Source organism: Macrotis lagotis, chromosome X (genome assembly GCF_037893015.1).
Source record: "Macrotis lagotis isolate mMagLag1 chromosome X, bilby.v1.9.chrom.fasta, whole genome shotgun sequence".
In the NCBI taxonomy this organism is placed as follows: Eukaryota; Metazoa; Chordata; class Mammalia; order Peramelemorphia; family Peramelidae; genus Macrotis; species Macrotis lagotis.
The window spans coordinates 334,854,503-334,872,899 of NC_133666.1; positions in this window are offsets into that span (position 1 = coordinate 334,854,503).

Sequence of the window (18,397 nt, forward strand, 5' to 3'; positions counted from 1 at the left end):
AGACACTTAATAATTACCTAGCTGTGTGGCCTTGGGCAAGCCACTTAACCCCATTTGCCTTGCAACAACTACAAAACAAAAAACAAAACAAAAAAACAAACAATGTGACCACTCATCCATGTGGTAACTAGTACAGGAGGAATCACCTAAGCAAGCTTGTACCTGGGCTCCTGACTCTTTTTTCTTGATATTGTCAAAGGGCATCTATCCTGTGAGGGATGTGTCCATGCTTAGAGATGATCCAATGAATTTGAGAAATCTGGGGGTTTTGAGTTCCATCTGATAAGAAATGAATGGTGGCTGGGAAGAATCCCCAAAAACTACTTGGAGAGCATGGATACTGCAAGATGATTAGTCCAAATCAAAGTCCTGGCAGATTGTAAATTAGGCTAATGCCTGGCTTAAATTGTTCTGCTGGTGAGCTGGTGAGAAATGTTTGGCATTTCTGTTTTGTTAGGGATGTCACCTGTTCTGCATTTTATAGGTGGAATAGGGAGAAGGAAGAAAGAACAATACAAGTGGTCAAAACTGAGGATCCATGTTTTCTCAACTCCAAATCTTGGCCTCTCTCCACTATATCATGTAGATTCTTTTTAAAAAACCATGCCAATGAGCAGATAGGAAGTGCGGTGGAAAGAATACCAGTTCTGGAGTCAGGAGAACCTGAGATCAGATTCAACTTCAGATACTGATTGTGTGATTCTAGACAGGTCACTTAACCCTGATTGCTCCAAAAGGAAAAACAAAACAAACAAAAAACACACAAAAGAAATAACATAGCAGGAGGAGAGGGGTCACTGAGAAATCTGCTCTTCTGTGAAAATAGAGGAAAAAGTAATTTTTTACATAGTTAAAGGCCTTAGTGAAACTAAAATTTATCAAATTCTTTATCAAATACTAAATACCAAACATCAAATACCACTCAATCATCCAAAAGTACACAAGTGAAAATAAAAGAAGTTTTCATAGGGATCTAAACTTTTCTGATATTCTTAAGAAACAAATAAAGAAGTTGATAGCAGAGACAGAGAAAGAGTTGAGATAAACACAGAGAAAGAGTCAAACAGAAAGAGACAGAGACAATCAAAAAAGACAGGAAAGACAGAGAGAATTTAGAATTTTGCCAAATCTTAACTTCAGGTATCTTGAGAAAGGTTGGTATGCTTTTATCAAACTCTGACTGCTCTCAGTGGCAAAGCAGTTATTAGTTCCTTAAATATAGTACAGTGAAAAAGGCCTGGACTTGTCCCTGGATCATAATGGAAATCATATATTGGTCAATGGCCACTTATTACCCTTATGATCTTTTACTTCTCTAGGCTCCAGTTTCCTTAAACAGTAAAAAAGACTAGACAAGTTCTAAGTTCCTCTCAAATTCTAGATCTATGACCCTCTCATCCAGATATCTCAGATTTTTTTGCTCTTGCCTGGATCATATTTATATTATGACAAGGGGAAAGTTTTTTTTTAGGGAAGGGATGGAAATTACCTGGAATAGATGTCAGCATTATAATGGTGGATGTGTACCAGTATAAGGAAATGTTTCAGCAAAATAATTTGAATTGTTGAGGGCTATATGATTTTGACCATATTTATAAAGCAGTCATTTGGAGAGACAAAGTAGTTTGTAGGCTATTAGGACTAAGTGAATTTAATTTCCCATCAGCTAGTATAGGGATGTGAGGGAACAAAAATATTATATATATTTATATATGTATTAACATAAATGTGACAATCAGCATATATGCATAGCATATTTGATATGCTATTTGTATATATAACTACGCACATATACATACAAATAAACATACCCTCATACATTTACAAACACAGCAATTCTACAATAACCGAGGTTCCTGGTACCTGGACTGACTTTTAAGTTTTGTTTTGCTTTTTTTGGTTTTGGATTGCTTCTAGAATCACCTTGAAATAGGAAATGCAGAACATCTTGGGGTGCAATATGTAAAGCCCAGTTTTATAAATTCCAATCTCCTTTCACTGTTAGTCAGCCAGGGATGGATTCGCAAAACAGAGTTTAAACAGGATGACTTATTTGTTAATTATTATTATTGTAGTTGTAATTAGAAGAAAAGCATGATGGACAGCAGGTGAATAGCACAATTGTGCTGGTGAAAAATAAAATGGTGAGCAAAGCATTTTTTTTAACCAACTAATATAGTGAAGTTATTTCTCCCAAATGCTGTGTATGGCAAGTCTGGCTAGAGTTACATATGTGATAATAAGATGCTGAGCTAGGGATACCATGGGCACTTGTCCTATAGTACCTTGTTATTGTCCTAGAAAATTTTAATGAAAACATTCTTTGACCATAAAGAATCTTCCAATGCACAGTGAAATGGTTCTCTCTACCATTATTAATTAATCAAATATTACCTTTCTCATTTTTTTGATAGGGTAAATGGAGAGAATCCCACTAGAATATAGATTTCTTAAGGATTAATTTTGTTCTTGCCTCCCCAGTGGCAAACACAGGACCTACAATACAGTGAATGCTTAATTTATGTTCTCAGAATTGAACTGAAGGCAAAAAGGTCTCCAAATTTCTTTACTTTTTTCATTTTTAATGAATTAAACAATCATCAAACTCAAGTATTCAATATACAATTATTATAAAAAATCAACAAAAAAAGAAGATTCTATGTGAAATCATTTTTTTTTGTATTTTAAAGCCCTTTTATTTTTTTTAAGTTCTCTTGTTTTTTTAAAGGGGCATATTGAATTGAAAGGCAATTAAAAATAGGCAATTAAAAAATACTTGTATCCAGATCAGAACTTCATATTTTCTTCCATGTATTTCAAAATATTTTTATTGATGGTCTCTTTTTTTGCTACTTCTCTACAATTTTCCCACGAACTTTTCCCTTGTCCCTAATAAAAAAACCCTTCCCACTAGTGAGTATAGTCAAGCAAAACAGTTCAACATATGGCCTGAGGTTTTAAAGTCAATTGTTATTATAAAGAAAATTATTATTCAGACTGAAAAATGTAATCAAAATAGTATTTAAGTTTTTAGTCATCCAAAATGTGCAAAAATAATAGAAAATTTAACTCAATAGCATAAAGAAGTCACAATAAAAGAGTTTGAGTTCATAAAATTTAACAAGCATTACTTAGAAAAAGATAAAGTTAACTGAAGATTCATCATTCCGAGGAGAAGTTAAGATTTTCATCAATCTATTTGAGATTTATTTTAACAAAGGACTCTAAGTTATCAGATAGTAATTAAATCAGGAAAAAACAATTTTTAAATTACTAGAGAAATGATTATTTTCATGAAAATTAATATTTTAAAAATAAATATAATAAATATAATATTATTGATTGCCTTCTTTTGGGTAAAGTTAATCATACTTTTTTCTTTTAAAAATTAGTCGGTACTTATATATCTATGTGCTTGTCCATAGGGCCTATTTGGTATGGATTTTGTGTGTATGTTTGTTGTGTGTGTGTGTGTGTGTGTGTGTGTGTGTGTGTGTGTGTATGTGTATGTGTGTGTGTATGTGTGAATTGTTTCTGAAAAATGACAAATTTTAGTTTTTGAAGAAAACTCTAGAAATTGAATAATTTTCTAATAGGAATTTTTTAGGGGCTTTTAATTTTTTTTTAAGAAGCAGAGAAAAGGGAATTGTTTGAGCAAAGGGAGTCCTTTGGGTCCAGTAGTGCCTGTTTTAATTTTTTATCACTGTTCTAAAAAACTAGCTACTCACCCTTTGCTTTCAGTGAACTGATGACCACCACTAAGACTACAAACACTCAGTGTGACTTTTTCCCCCTGCTGCTGGAATTCCAGCTGGATCCAAATGTAATTTTATTAGGATTTTATTTCACAGCTCATGGGTTTTGCTGAATGCACACGATGGCCAATAACATTTTGTTTAGATGTTGTCACAAGCGGCAGAGCCTCCTGGCAGAGCAGCAGTACTTTACAGAATGTTATTTGGGAAGTGTAAATGAAGCATAAGTGTTAAATATGTTGGTCCTGGTACTGGATGATATTTTAAACAATTACAGATGGTGGCGGGCTGGCTGTAATTGACAGCGGTATCAGCTTCAGAAAGTGTTTTGACAGGCCTCATCGTACAATGATTAATTACAGCAAGACTTCTCTGGGCATTCCAATTTCCTCTCTTGCAGCTCATAGCTCAGGCTAAAATCTGTAGCTCTTATTACACCATACAACACAGGAAATGTCTTTTCAGTGCCATATCCACGACCAATCAGGGCTGGAAAATTTACTCAAGCGAGGTTCTGAGCCATGGGTTGAACCTGGAGAGGACCTTGTCACCAGGAATCCAGAAGGAAAGGGCTTCTTCTTTATGCTTGAGTGGTTGAAATGATGAGAAACCTGTAAGTGGACACACATATAACTATAATCTTTGGTCAAGTTAGCAAAACCAGCTCTCAAAAAACACATAGTGGAGACAAAGTTAATAGCAAAAATGCCAAGGTGGAAATGTGGCTCTGTAGGGTGGTTTTTCACTCCAATCAAATTAAATTTGAAGGAAGATAAAAAGAAAAATAATGTAAATAATTAGGTTTCCAGAAGAAAAGAAACTTAGATTTTAAAGCTACAGTATCCTTTTCTAAAGGAATCCAGGAGTGGAGCAGGAGTGGAGGTCAATATCACTCTTAGCCATGAGGAGCCAGGAGAAAACAGAAGGAATAAATCTATGTTGTCTTTTGCAGAAATGTCAATTGAACTCTAAAAATAATAATTAGTATTATTTATAGCCAATAGTTATGTATTTCTTTAGGATTTGCTAAGTACTTTATATGTTATCCCATTTGAGCTGCTGAGTTCAGTCCAAGTGGATAGAGAGCCAGGATTCAAGTGTTGCTTCTGACATCTAAATGTCTGTGTGATCCCAGGCAAATTACACAACTTCTCAGAGTCAGAATAATATAGGGAGTTCCTTTATCAAGCAGTTGCCTATGCCACTGAAATCATCAATACACCCCCAGAATTCCTCTGAGAGTATGAGAATTGCTATTAGATTACTTCTGCCTTGTGAATCCAATATTCAGTGCACCAGAATGTGTGGTTTTTTGAGATATGGCACCTGTTAACACGTCTCCTTGCTGAACTTATTCATTAGTATATACTGTTAATCTTAAATATTACCATATGTCACGATTCAAAATAATCTGTGTTGGTAAAGCCAAAGAATATGTTGCTATAGAAGGAGGATTGACTTGTTTTGGATTTATAAAACCTAGATTGGAGTCCTTCTTCCCTCATTTTTAGTTGTATGCCTTTATGTAAGTCACATAACTTTTCTTTTAAAACAAAAATATTATTTTTTTCAAATAACAGACATTCATTTTTTTATTTCACCTCCTTTCATGCATCTGACTAGAAGAAAAAACAAGAAACCCTGCAACAAATATCTATATTCTAGCAAATTCCTATGTCAATCATGCCTTACAATCATGTCTCATTTTTATGCCTCCTCAACAATCCTCTGGAATCATGACTGGTAATTGTATTAATGAAAGAACTTAAAATTTTCAGTTATTTTTTAACATATACTGTTGTAATGTTTGAATTGTTCTCTGAGTTCTGCTCACTTCATTCTAGTACCAATTCATATGAGTCTTTTTGACTTTTTCTAAACCTATTGTTTTCATCAATTTTTATGGTGTGATGTTTCATGCATTCATATAGCATAATTTGTTCAGCCAAACTTAAGAGGTAGTAATAATAATACTAATAATAATTGTAGTAATAATACCTAGCATTAATATATTAAATAAAATGATTTTCAAAGCATTTTATAAATATTTTCTCATTTGATCCTTACTACAACCTTATGAGATAGGAATAATTACTATTCCCATTTTACAGATGATGAAAATAAGACTGAGAGAACCCAGGACCACACAACTAGTACATGAGGCAAGATCTGGACTCAGGTCTTCCTGAACCCAAGCCCTGAATTTCATACTCTGGCAAATTAGGTGATTTGGCAAAGTAGCAAAACCAACTTCAAATTTATCCTCTAACTCCAAATGATGAGAACCTATCATTTCCCTAGGAAATGATATTTCCATGCTATGAACTTTCCTCCATAATTCATTGACTTGTGCTTTCTTTAGTGTAGGCACTCCCTTCTCCAGGCAGATCCCATCTCCTCTATAACTTATTAAAAGTACTTCAGGAATTGCCATGGATGAAAAATTCATCACCCTGAGGCCAGTCTGGTGGTGAGTCTTTCTGAATTTAACTTGGCTGGTCTTCAGATGATAGAAATGCAGTCTGTCAGTAGAACCATGTTTGAAGCTCTTCCAGCTCAGTGAAATGGACCTGCCAGAATTTATGCTTTGTCGGCATGTCCTTCAGGAACCCAGGCCCATCTCCAAGCCAGGATGAGGCCTCAGAATAGGTCTTAGATGGAGGATGAACAGATCAAATTCATAAAAACATCTATAAAAGCATCTATACTTTTTCTAATGGGGATAAGATACCATTTAACTGAATTCAATGTGACCCTGAACGCTAGACTAATGATTAAAAGGTCTTTTAAAAAATACTTTTATTCACATGCTTATATGCACATGGATAGTCCATATATTAGCATATACATATATGTATATTTTATATATATATTTTATACAACACACATCTGCATTTAGAATATCTAAAATGCACATATATATTCATATACAGACATATGAACACACAAAATCAAGTAATAGCTATACCCATGTAATACCTATATATATATATACATATATTTAAACATGAATATGCATATATACATAAATATATACATATTGGGAAATCTGAATCTGTGATTTTATAAGAGTAAGGAATCTCCTGTGTATAAGTGCCTTTCATCAATATATATCAACCTCTGCTCTGTAGCTTCATACTCATGTTATTCCAGCTAGCATGTGCAGCAATAGAACTTGAACCAAAATCTTCCTGATTTCAGGGTCAGTCTTCTTTACTTTATACCATGCTATATCTCTCAGTATTAAATAATACTAAAAAGATAAATATAGCACATAAGGCAACAGTAATGTACAGCTTTGGTCTAGACTGCCTCAGACACTTGGGAGTCTACATTATTTTCTTGAGGAAATATACCCTAAGATGAAAAACATCTTTCCTAAACAGGGATGCTGATGTCAAATTTTTTTATGGAGTCTTTCATTCTAGACAGATAGACTGTTATTCCCTTTCTCTGAGAATTACCATCCTTGCTTTCACATCAGCCTCCCAGATCTTCCCCATGGGAGAAAAGTCAGTAACCTACTTCTGGCAGGAAATGTGGAAATCCTAGAATTCCTTTGGTGCCCAGAGATTTGATGCTTTAGTCCTTCAGGCTAGCAGAGACCTCGCCTGCAGCTCATCTCTTGGCTGCAGTTGGGGTTAGCTTGACCTCCTGTCATCACAGCATGTCTCTAGCCTGAAGGGCTTCTTCCTGGAATGAAGTTTCTTTCTCTGGTCCATCTAGACCACCTGATCACTAGCCCTCATGACTGGAAACTTCTGGCCCTGACTTAACTCCCTTAAGATTAACTTTCTATCACACATTTTTCTTTTGGGGGTTAGGTTCTCCTTCCCCTACCCACCCCTCCAATCTTCCCTCCCACTTACTTTCTTCTAAAGCTAATTCTAATAATTGAAATTAAATTTCTGATAGCCCTATATAGTGAAATTTGGGTCCTTTTATATTATTCCAAAGTAATCTTATTGATTTTCTCCTAACTTGAATTGCTTTTGTCAAAATTAGACTGCTAGCAAAGATTATGGTTATTATAGCTGCCACTTATCCCAGATTTTTTTCTGAGCCTTCCTCCATTCTCTCTACTCTCTCTCACACATTAGGTTCCATAGATTTAATTACCATCCTAATGAAAATGATTTAAAAATCTACCCTGTTCTTCTTTCTCATGCCTGCTGAACATTTCCAATGGGAGTATAGAATCAAAGATTTAGCAGTAAGCAATAAGAGGTTATATAGTTCAGACCCTACAGAGGAGGAAATTGTGACCAGTAAGGTTTAATCTTTTAACCAGAAAGTTTAAATGACTTGGAAATATCTGAGGTGGAATAACCCTAATTTTCCTTATTTCAAGTCTAGTGTTCTATTTACTCTAGCATGCTGTTTCTTATCTCCTATACTAATCCAAAATTAAGATATGTAAAACAAAACTTATTATCTTCATTCTCTATTGACAGAACTTCCCCCTTTAGCCTTTCAAAGCAAGGTAAGTCAACAAGTGTTTGTTAAATCTTTGTCACACTCAGCTAAGTCCTCTGGATACAAATACAAGCAAAAAGGAGTTGGCATTCTGATAGGGGAAGACAACACAGTGTGGAGAGCTGGATAGGAAAGAAGATGCACTCCTATGGGGAGGTAGTAGAGGAACTCCAGAAAGTCTTAAGAAGAACCCAGAGAGGAGTGAAGATAGGGTAGTGTGTACACTTTCTTTAAAAATGGAGGTATGAAAGGAATTAACCAATCTGAAGAAGGGGTTAGAAGTAGCAGTGTAACTTCTAGAATGAGGATTCTTTGAAATGGTAATGAAAGTCCAGGAAATCAGGAGTAGAACCCAGAGAGGTTAATTTTCTGGGTTACCCAGCTAGGAAGGGTTCAGGATTCAAATTCATGTCTTCCTGATTCCAACCAAGTCCAGTGTTCTATCTAGGATATTATGCTTCTTCTCTTATGACAATTCAGTAGATATCTGAAGCTCAATATGCCTAAAATAAAACTCATTAGTCCACCACCAACCTCTTCTTAAATCTTTCCTAGTTCTTTTGAAGATACTACTATCATTCCAGCTTCCCACATTTCAACCTTCCTTCTTCTCACTCTCCTTATCTCCTTACCCATATCTAATCTATGGCCAAATCTTATCTACTGTGCCTTTCACATTTGTTTCCTTTTTTTTTCAATTCACACCATAGCTCACTCCCTTATCCCAACTCATCCAGAGTATTGCAAGGTATAGTCCCTAATTTCAATCTCTGCTTTAGTTAATCCACGTTCTACAAAGCAACAGAATTCATATTCTTAGCACATCTTAATGTATCACTCTTTTGGTCAAGATTTTCCTCTTGCTTCTCTAATATCTCTAGTATAAACATTTGAAAGAGTGGTTCTTTCCCCCAAAATGCTAGTTATAAACAGACTATACAAATAATGAATGGTGAATAAGCTTAATGAATCAGGCACTCAAAACCAGAATAAACTGTACAGAAAATGAAAAAAAAATACAAACCCCTGAGCTATTTTTAGCCCTTCACATTCTAGCTCTAAACTACTTTTAGAAATTATTTCATGTTACACTCATTCAGTGAAGTTTGATTTTGCTACTGCAATTGATTTGGAACACCACAAAGCATTCCCAAAATAGGTGGGGAACTTTATTGATAAAGACCATTTACTGATAAGTCATTCTCTTCCTCTTCTCCAGATTCCCTATTCCCTGAGACACAACGGTATTGAAATTAGGTCAATTAGTAATCCTAAATGGCTTCTTAGTTTTCAAGGGAAAGTTAAGAGTTAATTGATGTGAAAACCTCTATTGTTCACTGTCTTATTTTAAGACATTGCCATGCTCCCTCAAACTTCAGCAAACACTACCCTGCTCAGTCAACAGCCATCAACATGTAAACCTGCCACTAGCAAAAAAAGATTATTATTTGCCAAGGATTCAAAGGATAGCCTTTTTAGCAATAATATATTTTTTCAATTAAGGTATGTACATTTTTTAAAGATAATATAACACAGTGTAAACAATTTTCTATATACTTGGAAACCAGAAAATGTGTGTGGTTCTCCTTATTGGGATAGTAGCTTTATTGCTATAGCCTGGAACTGAATCTATCTTATCTCTGACATCTTGCCTGTGTCATTTCTTGTCAGGCATATTTAATACCATGCCTGACAAGCCACACAATGCATTGCAACATCACATACCACATCGTGCCACACCATACATATATCACACAGATGCCAAATCACATGATGCTATGTTACACTTATATAATACCACATGATAATTCCAAAGCCACAACAAGACATGCCACAAATATGTCACACCACACCATACATATGTTATACCATGCCACAACACACACACACACATCATACTACTTCATGGCGTATGACAGTATGTCCCATAATATCATGCATGATGCCATGTTACTTTATATTTTGCATACAGCAGCGTATGGCATATCATATCATATCATATCATTCCATGCCACACTTATGCCAGTCACACATTTCAGTCATAACACACATATTACACCATACCACACACAGGATGGCATATAATGACACATCATGTATGCGACATACAATATCACACTCATCATACTATGTTATTTTGAACACATGCAAGACCACGCCACATATATGTCATACCACATAGCTTATGATAAGACAAGAAAAGAGCCATCAATTTTTATTGAATTTTTAGACCCTCCAATAATAATCTCAATCAATCAATCAATCAATGTCGAGAATAAAAAGGGAGTTAAATAGGAATCAATATATTTGTTTGCCTGGTTGGAAGAGGGCCTATCTCAGGAGATGATATTTTTTTTGACTAGGCAAAGTCCTTGGAGGAGGTATTGCAACTTCTTAATGTTATCACATACATTTATTGGCTCTTGGTGAGAAATCTTACAAAGTAAATGTTGGAGTTTAGGACTGCTTAGCTACTCTACGTGTTGGTGCTTTTAAAACAATGAAAATCTGTACTTGAAGTCTGATCACTAAATCATATTCCATTCTTGGAGATGCAAATGAATTAGTATACTGTAGAAGGTAGGTGTTTATAAAATATTTGTTGATTTTGTATAATTTGTTTATTGTGGTGTGTACATTGAACTGTGACTAATTTATAACTTGAAATTGGAGTTTAACTGTCCCAGCACATTTGACAGTCATGTAAAGAAAGTCATTTTTTTTGTTCAGTTTTTGTTTTTAGTTTTTTTTTTTTTTTGTAAGGCAATGGGGTTAAGTGGCTTGCCCTAGGCCACACAGCTAGGTAATTATTAAGTGTCTGAGGTTAGATTTGAACTCAGGCACTCCTGATTCCAGGGCCAGTGCTCTATCCACTGTGCCACCTAGGCGCCCCATAAAGAAAGTTTTTAGAAAAAATATCCTTCTTCAGAAATAATGCTATTCCACTGAATTAAATTATATTGGAAATATTTAGTGGATTTTTATACTTTTCTTTTAAAATCTTTTTTTTATTTAAGATGATGGAGCTAAGTGAATTGCCCAAATTCACATAGCTAGGCAATTATTAAGTGTCTGAGGCTGGATCTGAACTCAGGTATTCCTGACTCCAGGGCCAGTGCTCTATCCATTGTGTCACCTAGCTGCCCCAGATTTTTATGCTTTTCTAAAGAAAAAAATTCCTGAAGAAAGTCTGGCATATCTCTCCATTTCTGCACAAATGAGATTAGATTATATTCATCTTCAACTTTTAGAGAATCAAACTTTTTCCTTTGATTCTCAAAATGTGAGATATTTTCATCCATTTTGAAAACTATAAAAATACTTTGAACACTAATAAAAATAGATAGTTTTATTCTAGTAACACCCCCCCCCAGTTGCATATGTCACTGGCAAATGTTCATCTGTGGGACTGAAATTTTCCATTTCCTTCATAAAAATTCCCCTAATAAATACATTTTTAGTAGCTGACTCCTTGAAAATTTATGGAATCAGTATGTCCAAAGTATATCATAATATAGATTCTAAATCAATGATTTTATTATTATATATACCATTCAATCTGTTTGGCAAGGAAACTACTTGTTGGGTATAAATTGGGCAATATAAAAAGATGTATTAACTTTTAAAAACTATTATGATTTAAGTTCTTTACGTTAATTAGTGCGTTTATTGGCTATGTTTTGAAAGAGTTGATAGAACTTTCAGAAGAGTCTGATTTTTACCCATGATTAATTCCTCTCCAAGAAGCTGTCTGCAGTTAGTATTTAGACTTCACCAATAGAGATCTCAGTTTTCAGGCAACTTCACACATATGGATGCTAGCCAGGAATAAGGAAGCACTTTAAAAAAGTTTTAAGCATTAAAAATAAAGCTCATCAAGTTCATATAGTTTACTTGTGATCCTTCAAGCCCTTATAGCTTATTTAATTTTCTTTTCTATAAAATCTGAATATAGTTTATAAGGTATCTTTCAATTTCAAAATATTAAGATGTTGGTTTTGGTAAACTGATTTTTAAACTCAAATCAATTAAAAGCAATAAACTAGTGAGAAAGATTGCTACTAATAGGCACAATAGGAATAGTGATAATTGAATTAATAAACATTTATTAAGCATTAATTATGTTCCAGGCAATCATAGAGAAATAAGAAACCTAGAAAAAGCAGATGAAAGAATTGAATAAAATAAAATCTGGAATCATTCAGAAGAGTAAGCTTTCCTACCTATCTTCTCAGTAGCTCTGGTGGTTACTCCAATATGTCAGCATAGTTTAGGAGAAAGGGAAGCCTGTAGGATAGTATAGTTTGAAAAGACTTCCAACCAAATAATTAAAATAAATTTTAAAAAAAGGTAATACTTAAAAGTTCAAATTCTTTTGTTCAGTCATGTCTGACTCATTGGGACTATGTGGGGTTTATGATACTAAAGTTATGTGACTGATTCCTTCTCCAACAGCTTAAGGCAAACAGGTTAAGTGACTTGCCCAGAATCATACAGTTAGTATCTGAAAGTAGATTTGAAGATTCAAGTTGTCCTGATCCCTAGTGCTTAACTCCCTTCACAATCTATCTAGAATAACTCATTAGTGAGGGTTCTTGATAACTGAGATTTTACATTATGTCCACAATTCTTAAGCCATGAAAAAAGGTTGATGAGTAGTAGTTTTGTTGTTCTTGTTTTCTGCTAATGCATTTCCTAAGCCAAAAGTCTGCTCTGATGTTAGTTGTGGCATAAAATATAGAGGAACGAGTGTAATGGTAAATGTTTAACAATGGAATCTCTGACAATATGTACTTGCAATGCATATTTAATTTTAATTTGCCTTAGTGTCATCTTCTCCATCACTTTCTTAAGCCTAGACCAGGTATGCCTAACTCTCTCCTGGCCATATGGGGCCCTCAAAGCCCATTCATGCAGCCCACATAAAATAACCAGAAAATAAAGGAACAGGTGAGCTCATGCACCGAAGTTGCAGATCATTTTAACCCTTAACTCACACAGTTTGATTTTTTCACATGACTAACAATTTGGTGTCTCATATACTGCCAGAGGTTTTTTTTAATGATTATTTTACAAAAGATAGGCATTTAGGAACTAGGAGCTTTATTTTAAACGTTATATGACTCACCATAATTGTAACAGACTTGTTATTTTTTTTCCTTTATATAGTGAAAAATTAACACACATTTGTTTAAAAAGCAAATATTTTATTATTATACTCATCTTTGTTATTATACATTACATTTTATTATATTTTATTACATGATTACATTTTATTATTTTACTCATTGATAATATAGTTTATACTGTAGACTTAAATAAATATCAAATTCTATATGAGGTCCTTGACAAACTTTTGTTGAGTGATGCGGCCCAGAATAGGTCAAAGCTTGATCTTTGATCTATTAGATCTACCTTTGATCTATTAGACAATCAACAAAAGTAAATTGAGCACTAATTTGTAGCCTTTCTTGACTTTCAAGGTTTAAATGCTCAAAATGAAATTTTAACAATCAGCTCTGAAGATCTAATTGGATCCAACTCTAGTACATCCCTTTATTTAGATAACTTGCATAGAAATAAATGCTATGGTAGAGATCAGCCTTGTGATTTCCCTGGTATAAAAAATTCTGAGGTGAAGTATGAGGAATATGTGGATGTGTTTGCCTCTACAAGAATGTGAAGGGAAATTGTTAGTTTACATTACAAAGACTGGAGTCTGCCTCTATTGGTGCCTATATGAATGTAAGACAAAAGACTTAGTCTCAACCTGATCAAAACCTGAGATTAGATCAGATCTGCCACATCTAGTTCTGGGTTAACCTAGGGTCTGTCCTTCTCCCTTGCACATGCTGAAGGAGATTACTCTTCCCTCCCCTGTGCTCATTAGTTTAATGAGCAGGGTGAGGAAAACATATGGGGGAGCGGGGTAAATATATCAATTAGATTGTGACCCCAGCCAATGACTGGCATGAAGGGGAAGGAACAAGCCTTTCAAAGTGTATATAAGACCTAGCGTTTCCGGTGTTTGGGGCCCTTCTATCCTTGAGAGAGGTGGTCCTTTTGTTAAGATATCTTAGTAAAAAGCCATTTTAATCACTCTGGACTAAGTATGAGTCCTTTATAACATGAGGAAACTCATCAATGTAGGTCAATATTTTCTTTAGAACTTATAGTCTTACAGAATTGCCTAGTCCTTGTTGAGGTTAAATGGCCTGCCCAGGATTGCATAGAGTATATTATATTTATATTACATATAAAAGTTTGAAAGACATAGCTTTTGGTAATTAATCACTTTATTAATCATGCCAACAGATAATTAAAAAAAGTGGCACTCTAAAATGTCAAAGGCCCCTCATGGAACCCACTCATTAATTATATGCTCTTGGAAGACTGAGTGTTCCTGAGGGTAGTAACCAACTTTGATTGGTTAACAATTAATGAGAAGAATGAATATTATGCCAGGTGGGGCTATTCTAATGAGAGACTGGGGAATATGACACCCATCATACAGTCTTGAACAAAGAGTTGAAGTCTGTTATCCAGACTATCCCCAACTGATGTTTGTCCTTCCTTTTAGAAGAAGACCACGACATCAAGGAATGATATCCTGACATGCAGATATATTGGATTTGAGTGAGGGGGCTGCTCTATCTCACTTTCTCCTGCAAAGTCATCTTGGTCTAGTGGTCAGATTTGAAACAGGATGACTGGATATTGCCCTGGATACAAAGCAATCGGGATTAAGTGACTTGCCTAAGGTCACACAATTATTACATGTGTGAGGCCTCCTGTCTTCAGGGCCCACTACCATTTAGCTATCCCCCAGGGCAATCCAAATAAAGGGGGTCCACCTCTACTTAGATTTAGCTCAGTAAAATACAATGGACTATATTTTACTGGTCTAGAATCTCTTTGTAAGGTTTTTTGGTTGGGCAGGGCAACAACAACTCTACCTAGATAAGACAGTCTAGGTCAGAGATCTCTGCCAGAATTTGTTATTTAATGATAATTTCTCTCAATAGGTCAGTATGTGTCAAAGTTAGGAACTGAGCTCACATATTTTCCTTTCTCTCTTAGTGAGGCAATATCTAGATTGTCTGATTTTTTAAATGAATTATACCCTTATTTTAAAGTTCTTTCTATAAGTTTCTCTAATTGTTAATCTCTTGGAAAATTAATATTTTAATCAAGCCAGATGTAAAAAGTTTCCTTTTTCTAATTTGTTTTTTAATGTAATCTATCATTAAATATTTATGCCAATATTTTAAGGATCTATAATTTTAGCCATGTTGGAACTGCTTCTACAAATGTAGATCTGAATAACCTCTTTCTTTTAGTAGCAATTCTATTATTCATTACTTTTCCCCCTCTTTTATTTTCCTTACCAACCTCCAAATGGATTTCATGGCCACCTTCCAATGGAGAATCTTTCCAAACTCATCTAGTTTCAATCTTGAACAGAAGACACAAAGGATTTGCTTGAAGTTTTTCAATTTGGTAAAATTCACCAAATCAAGTCCTCTACCAGAATTGATTTCAAGAATATGGGATTACTCTTGCTACACAATGAGGCATCAGTGTAGGATTTGAATAGAGAAAGTATTCTAGGGATTGCTAGTATGTCACTGGTGCCCAATGATACCAGGTGTCAAAATATAATAATAACAATGAATAATAATAATAATAATAATAATAACTATATTCCTGATCAAAGATTGATTTACTTAGCTATTATGAGGAATGGAATGCATCCTACTTTAGGAAGACTTATCCTGCCCTCCTTAATCTGGGAAAGAATTGTTTTTTAGACTTGGATAGGAGTATTTGTCCTACCCTTCTGGAACTTAAACTCTTAAAAAATGTTACCTTCCTCAGGCAAAATAACTTTGTTGAAGGATGGTTCTCTTTGATATTTTGTCTTTAGGGGAGTTTAAGGTTTTGTCTACTCTTGTCACATATAACCTGTTCTCCTCCCCTCAACTTGATGTGATCATTATTAGAATGACCTCTATAGGTTAATGGTAAATCCCAAAGAATAAAACTTCATGTCTAACCTCCATTTTTTTTTATCATTGCTATATTTTAAAGATTTTCTTTTTTTTTTTTTACTACAATAGTCATGTTGTAAAAGTAAATACAATCTCCCTCTAAGAAAGAGAAAGCTCAAGAAAAATAAAGTGGAAAAAAGTGTTCTTCCATCTGTATTCAGATGCTATCTACTTTTTCTTTGGGATGCATAGATTCTTCATAATAAATTCATCAGAGAAATTGTTTCAAAATTTTTTCTCACAGTTACTATTGCTAGCTGTATTTCCTTCCATTCTATTCCCTCCCATCCCCATTTATTCTATTCTCTCTCTCCTTTTAACCAGTCCCTCCTGACTACCCTCTCCCATGATCTTCCCTCTCTTATATCACTTACATGCCTCTCCCTTCCCCCGTTCAGTTTCTCCCATCCCTTTCCTCTCCTATTTTCCTCTAGGTTAAGATAGATTTTACTGCCAAATTGCATGTATATGTTATTTCCTCTCTTAGCCACTTCCAATGAAAATAAAAGCTCACTCACTCCTCGCCTTCACCCTCTGCCACTTCATTGTGAAAGTTTTTTCTTGCATCTTCCATAGAAAATAACTTACCCCATTCTCTCCTTTTCCTTTCTTCTGTACATTTCTTTATCACCCATTGATTTCATCTTTTTAAAATATTATACCTTTAAATTCAACTCCCTGCACCTTCTAACTGCCCCAATAAATTAGAAGATTCATAAGAATCATCAATATCGTCTTACCATTCAGGAATACAAGAAGTTCAACATCATTAAATCCCTCATAATTTGCCCTTCCCATCCACCCTCTCTTTTCTTCACCTGAATCTGTACTTGAATATCAAACTTTTTGTTCAGCTCTGGTCATTTCATCAGGAAAGTTTAAAAGTCCTCTATTTCACTGAATGTCCATGTTTTCCCCCTGAAAAGATTTGCTGCTTAGTTGATTCTTGATTGTAATCCAAGTTTTATTGCCTTCTGAAATATCATATTCCAAGCCCTATAAGCCCTATATAGAAGCTGCTAAATTGTGTATCGTCCTGACTGTAGCTTCACAATATTTGGATTGTTTCTTTTTCTTTTTCTTTCTTTTTTTTTTTTTTAGATTTTTCAAGGCAATGGGGTTAAGTGGCTTGCCCAAGGTCACACAGCTAGGTAATTATTAAGTGTCTGAGGTCGGATTTGAATTCAGATACTCCTGACTCCAAGGCCAGTGCTCTATCTGGATTGTTTCTTTCTGGCTGCTTGTAATATTTTCTTCTTACCTTGGAAGTTCTGAAATTTGGCTATAATATTCCAGGCCATTTTTATTTTGGGATCTCTCAGGAGGTGAGCAGTCTTTCTATTTTACCCTCTGCTTCTAGGATATCAGGCAATTTTTCTGGAGAGTTTTTTGAAAATGAAGTCTAGGGTCTGTTTTGGTCATGAGTTTGATAATCCAATAATTTTTAGATGATCTCACCTGGATCTGTTTTTCAGGTGAGTTGTTTTTCCATTTGAGATGTTTCACATTTTCTTCTAGCTTTTCATTCTTTTTATTTTGTTTCATTGTTTCTTGATTTCTCACAAAGTCATCAGCTTCTATTAGCTCCATTCTACATTTAAAGGAATCATTTTCTTCAGAGGTTTTGTATTCTTTTTCCATGTGGTCAATTGTACTTTTTAAGGCATTCTTCTCACTGATCTTTTGGATTGTTTTTTTCCATTTGAGTCAAACTGTTTGTAAAATGATATTTCCTTCAATATTTTTTGTATCTTCTTCACCAAGCTGCTGATGTTTTCATGATTTTGTCACATCCCTCTCATTTTTTCCCAATTTGTCCTCTACCTCCCTTACTTGATTTTCAAAATCATTTTTGCTCTCTTCCATATCCTGAGACAATTCATATTTTTCTTGGAGACTTTGGCTAAGAAGCTTTGACTTTGCTGTCTTCTGAGTGTTATTTTGATCCTCCATGGGACCAAAGTAATTGACTATGTTGGATTTTTTTCTTCTATTGTTTGTCATTTCCCCCAGTCTATAACTTTATTTTAGCTCTTTTTATTAAGGTGGAGCTCTGCTTCCAAGGTGGAAGATGCACTGTTCCAAACTTTTGAGGGCTTTTGCAGCTGTTTTCAG